We start from the raw sequence: 5517 nt of genomic DNA, 5'->3' as shown, positions 1-5517 counted from the left end.
GCATGGTCGGCACGGTCAACTGCGGCTCGGGCATATTCCGAAGTTGGAACTGAAGGCGGCAGGAGAGTGTCCAGTGGCAAAACAGGCTCGCGACCGTAGATCAGGTAAAAGGGAGAATATCCAGCGGTGTCGTGACGGGACGAATTGTACGCAAATGTAACGTACGGTAACGCCACGTCCCAATCACGATGGTCGTCGGAGACATACATTGAGAGCATGTCGGTAAGTGTTCTATTGAGTCTCTCAGTGAGACCATTCGTCTGAGGGTGGTAGGAAGTCGCGATCTTGTGTTGCGTTGAGGAAGCACGAATAATATCGGCGACAACGCGAGACAAGAAATAGCGGCCCCGATCAGTAAGGAGCTGACGAGGAGCGCCATGATGAACGATGACGTCTTGGAGAAGAAAATCGGCAACGTCAGAGGCACAGCTGGTGTGGAGAGCGCGTGTAATTGCATAACGTGTGGCGTAATCAGTGGCGACCGCGATCCACTTGTTGCCCGAACTGGAGACCGGGAAAGGACCAAGGAGATCGACGCCTACACGAAAAAATGGTTCGGTGGGTATGTCCACCGGTTGGAGAAGGCCTGCTGGGGATGTGGTAGGCTTTTTACGGCGTTGGCAGAGGTCGCAAGAGGCCACATAACGCCGTACAGAGCGATAAAGGCCTGGCCAGAAGTAGCGACGACGCACACGGTCGTAGGTGCGGGAAACTCCGAGGTGGCCTGCAGTGGGTACGTCATGGAGTTGCTGGAGAACGTCCGAGCGCAGACGTTCAGGGAGGACCGGAAGCAACTCTGGACCCTGGGGGCGGATGTTGTAGCGATAGAGGACCCCATTGCGTAACTTAAAGAGGTGCAGTGAAGGGTCATGGGAGCCAGAGTTGAGACGGTTCATAGTTGCGCTGAGAGATGGATCGCGGCGCTGCTCGTCCTCAAGGCGTAACAAATCCGTTATTGCGAGCACACTACATGGGTTTCTCGAAACAGCAATGTCGGGGTTGTCAATCGGGTTACGGGACAGGCAATCGGCGTCTTGATGCAACCGGCCGGACTTATAAACTATCGTGTACAAATATTCCTGCAGACGCAGAGCCCAGCGACCTAGGCGTCCTGTAGGATCTTTTAGAGAAGAAAGCCAACAAAGCGCGTGGTGGTCGGTTATCACCGAAAAGGGGCGTCCATACAGATACGGGCGAAATTTTGCTACAGCCCACACCAGTGCCAAGCACTCCCTCTCCGTGATTGAGTAGTTCTGGTCAGCGGACGTCAGGAGGCGGCTGGCGTATGCAATAACACGGACTCTACCGTTCTGTCGCTGAGCGAGGATGGCGCCAATGCCATGTCCGCTAGCATCTGTCCGGACTTCGGTGGCGGCAGTGGGATCGAAGTGGGCCAGGATAGGTGAAGTGGTGAGAGCGGATATCAATTTAGCAAACGCTTCTGCTTGAGATGCACCCCAATGGAACTCAGCGTCCTTTTTAAGAAGGTCTGTCAGAGGGCGCGCAATGTCAGCAAACCCCCGTATAAAACGCCGGAAGTACGAGCATAGGCCAATAAAACTGCGGACGTCCTTGGAAGAGCGAGGCTCGGGGAATTGCTTGACTGCGCGTAGTTTGTCAGGGTCGGGTTGAACCCCGTTATTGCCAACAAGATGGCCAAGGATGGTTATCTGGCGGCGGCCAAAGCGACATTTTGTTGAGTTCAGCTGGAGGCCAGCACGTCGAAATATTATGAGGATGTCTGAAAGGTGCTGGAGATGCGTTTCAAAAGAGGGTGAAAACACTATCACATCGTCCAGGTAGCATAAGCATGTTGACCATTTGAAACCGCGAAGAAGAGAGTCCATCATTCGCTCGAACGTTGCGGGAGCATTGCATAGTCCGAACGGCATTACTTTGAACTGGTAAAGGCCGTCTGGTGTGACGAAAGCGGTCTTCTCTCGGTCCAACTCATCAACAGCTATCTGCCAGTAGCCAGATCGAAGGTCAATAGAAGAGAAATATTTAGCACCATGTAAAGAGTCAAGAGCATCGTCAATCCTGGGTAGGGGGTAGACGTCTTTTTTTCACAGAACATTCGATCGCGTTCTTTCACTCTCGTCTGGGCTCCCGCCCATACCGCGCTACCTGGAAACTCAGCGGCCCACGAAGCTGCTCGAGCTTTGGTCTACCGAGGGCTCGATGGCGCCGCCAATGATAGTGAGATATTCACTCTACGGGACAGGCTGCACACATACGGGGACATCCTCGCCCATTACCGCTTGGAGCGTGCCATTTTTCCACCTCCTCACCCATCTCTATCCCGATCCTTGGCGGTCATATATCGGCAGCTCCAGACCCGCTCCTTCCCCACCCCTGCCATCATGTCAGCGATCTTTCCCGACACCTACATAGACGAATGTCCGTATTGTTCGGTCCATCACGCATCGTTATCCCATATCATATGGGCCTGTGATAGCATCCCACTATCTAGGCACCGATCCCATCCCATTCTCCTTACTATCACCAGCGAGGCGCGCTGGGAGGCCGCCCTGCGTGACCCAAACCCCCAAATTCAAGAAGACCTGGCCCGCTTGGCCGAAGGCACCGGACCCCTGCCGAAAAGGGGCCCTGCTGCCCGACGGACGACGGAGAAGACGTCGCCGGCCTAATCGCCCCAGCTGTGGCCAAATAAAGTTCAGTCAGTCAGTCAGTCTGTAGTATTATTGAGGTGCCGGTAATCAACGCAGAATCGCCAGGTGCCGTCTTTCTTTTTTACCAGCACCACTGGTGAGGCCCAGGGGCTGCACGAAGGCTCGATACTATCCTTGGAGATCATCGTGTCAACTTCAGCTTGGATGATGTCCCGTTCAGCGCGAGACACCCGATACGGGCGCCTGTGGATGGGGATGGCGTCACCGGTGTCGATTCGATGAGTCACGAGGGTAGTTCGACCCAGCACTGGATTGTCCAAGTCGAAGATGTCGCCATATGAAGCCATCAGCTCACGCAGAAGGTGTACCTGATCTGGGGAAAGGTCAGGGCTAATCATAGCGTCGAATTGAGTGGTGGGCGGAGGTGTAGCGGACGAAGTGGGCGGATGTGATATGGGGTTTACGGTAAAAGCAGAAATATAAAAATCGGAGACCGGACACACAGTAGCGACAGTCATTCCTTGCGGAAGAACCTGGGTGTGGAATGCGAAGTTCAGGAAAGGCAAGGAGGCGTGGTTCTGCTGTATGGAGACAATAGTATGGGGAAGGGAGACGTTTCGGGTGAGTAGAACGCCAAGGACGGGCGCAACGACGTAGTCTCCATCGGGGACGGGCATGCTTGAAGAGAGAGGGACATAAGTAGCGGCTTGAGGCGGCAGGCGAACGTGCTCATCAGAGCGTAAGTGGAAGAAAGGTGGGGCGTGGTCTTCGGAGGAACGTGGGAGCTCAAGTCGAAGCAGACCCGTTGAACAGTCGATTAGGGCGGAATGGTCTGAGAGAAAATCACGGCCGAGAATGACGTCATGAGGGCATTTGTCCAGAACAAAGAACATAACAGTGACGGGGTGGCCAGCTATGCTCACTCGGGCGGTGCACATACCCGCGACAGCCGAAGTTCCTCCGTCAGCAACGCGAACGTGCGAAAGAGCAGGGGTGAGTACCTTGCGGAGGCGAGAGCGCAGCTGTGCACTCATGACGGAGATGTGGGCACCAGTGTCGATTAGGGCATTAACAGGGACGCCATCAATTTCAACTGCAAGCAAATTGTCTTCAGTCGGCAACGTCAAGAGAGGGTTTGCGGGGTCGGTCGTTGATGCAGCGTCACCTCCGGGAGCTGCATCAGCTAGTTTCCCGGAGATGAACGGCGAGAGTGGTGCGGCGAAAGTCGACGAGGTTCTGGAGAGCGAGACGGGCGACGGCGTTGGAAGGTTGTACTCTCCGGTGGAGCATCTGCAGGTAATTGGGTCTCAAGGTGGGGCTGGGAGCGGTAGTAGGTTGGGCGGTGTCCATCGTTGCGGCGGGAGTCATCCCAGAAGGTATTCCTGGAGGACCAGCGGTTCCGACAGTAGCGCGCGACGTGCCCAACACGCCTGCACGTGAAACAAATCGGCCTGTCATCCGGAGTTCTCCATTCAGCGGGGTTTCGATAGCGCGTAGGGCCGTACACATTGCGTGGTCCGGGTGGGGCATAACTGCGGCGGGGAGCAGGAGTTACGGCGCATACTGGCTGGAAGCCCATGTTGGCAATTTCGTCACGGACGACAGCTTGAATGAGCGAAATGGCTGGAACAGGGCTGGTGACGGCATGGGGCATAGTTTCGGCAGGAGCTGTCGCTTCAAGTTCTCGGCGTACTATCTTTTGGACGGTGTGCTCTAGGGCGTCGTGGTAAGAAGGCGCGGCCGAAAACGACTGGGGGGCCGGTGCGTCGCAAGAAGTAGCAGCGGTGTTGGGCAGCCGTTGGAACTGCTGCGTGATGCGCCGACTCTTCGCGTGCTCGAAGCGCCGGCATTCTTTCAGGATAGCATCGACTGTCGGACAGTCCTTGCATATTAGCAAGTGAAAGGCGTCGTCAGCAATTCCTTTGAGCACATGCCCGACCTTGTCCTGCTCGTTCATGCTCGCATCGACCTTACGGCAGAGAGCCAGAACGTCGTGGATGTAGGCAACGTACGGCTCGGTCGACGTTTGGGCACGGGAGGCAAGTTAACTTTTTGCGCGTAACTGGTGGGCGACAGGGTTGCCGAACTCTTCCAAAAGCTTGGCTTTACAATCGTCCCAGCTGGTGAGCGTGGATTCATTCGTCTCAAACCAAGTGAGGGCCGTACCTCTGAAGCAGCAAGGGAGGTTGGCGAGCATGATAGTGGGGTCCCAACGGTTGTGGGTGCTGATCCGCTCGTAGTGCTGGATCCAATCTTCGACGTCAACGTTGTCAGTGCCGGTGAAGAAACCAGGCTCGCGGGGCTGAGTAACGACGACCAGCGGAGTCGCCGACTCGCTGGACGGAGCCATGGTGGCAGGGTGAATACGACGCCCGCTGCGGAGTAACGTGATCAATGGTGACGAAGCCTGGAGGATTTGAGCGCCAAGACGAGAGGTAAGGGATGTCGGGCAACCTATACCAAGATGCTACGGAGAGGAATACGTGAAAATTAAGGTGTATTTCACACACACAGAGAAGCGAGCACCGCGTTGGACCTAGCCCGAACCTCTTCTTCCTCCCAGCTGAGCCCTAGCACATGTCCGCAATGCTTGGGGCTATGTACTAACATTTCGTTCTTGAACTACTGACACACTGTAACAATATATATATATATATGTATAAAAAACGGTGCCTGCCGTGCCTATATATAAACCGTGCCTGCCAGGCGAGAGATTGCCCTGAGGAAAGCAAGTTCTCTTTGCTGAAACGTAGGCCACAATCGTGCTTTTACCTTGTTCGAAGTTTTTCTTCTCTTATATATATATATATATATATATATATATATATATATATATATATATATATATATATATATATATATATATATATATATATATAGAAAG

This window comes from Haemaphysalis longicornis, unplaced genomic scaffold, assembly GCF_048455015.1.
Source record: "Haemaphysalis longicornis isolate Haplotype H1 unplaced genomic scaffold, Haemaphysalis longicornis Haplotype H1 scaffold_11, whole genome shotgun sequence".
NCBI classification, from domain to species: domain Eukaryota; kingdom Metazoa; phylum Arthropoda; class Arachnida; order Ixodida; family Ixodidae; genus Haemaphysalis; species Haemaphysalis longicornis.
The sequence above is the reverse complement of the archived record's forward strand: the minus strand, read 5'-3'. Positions refer to the sequence as shown.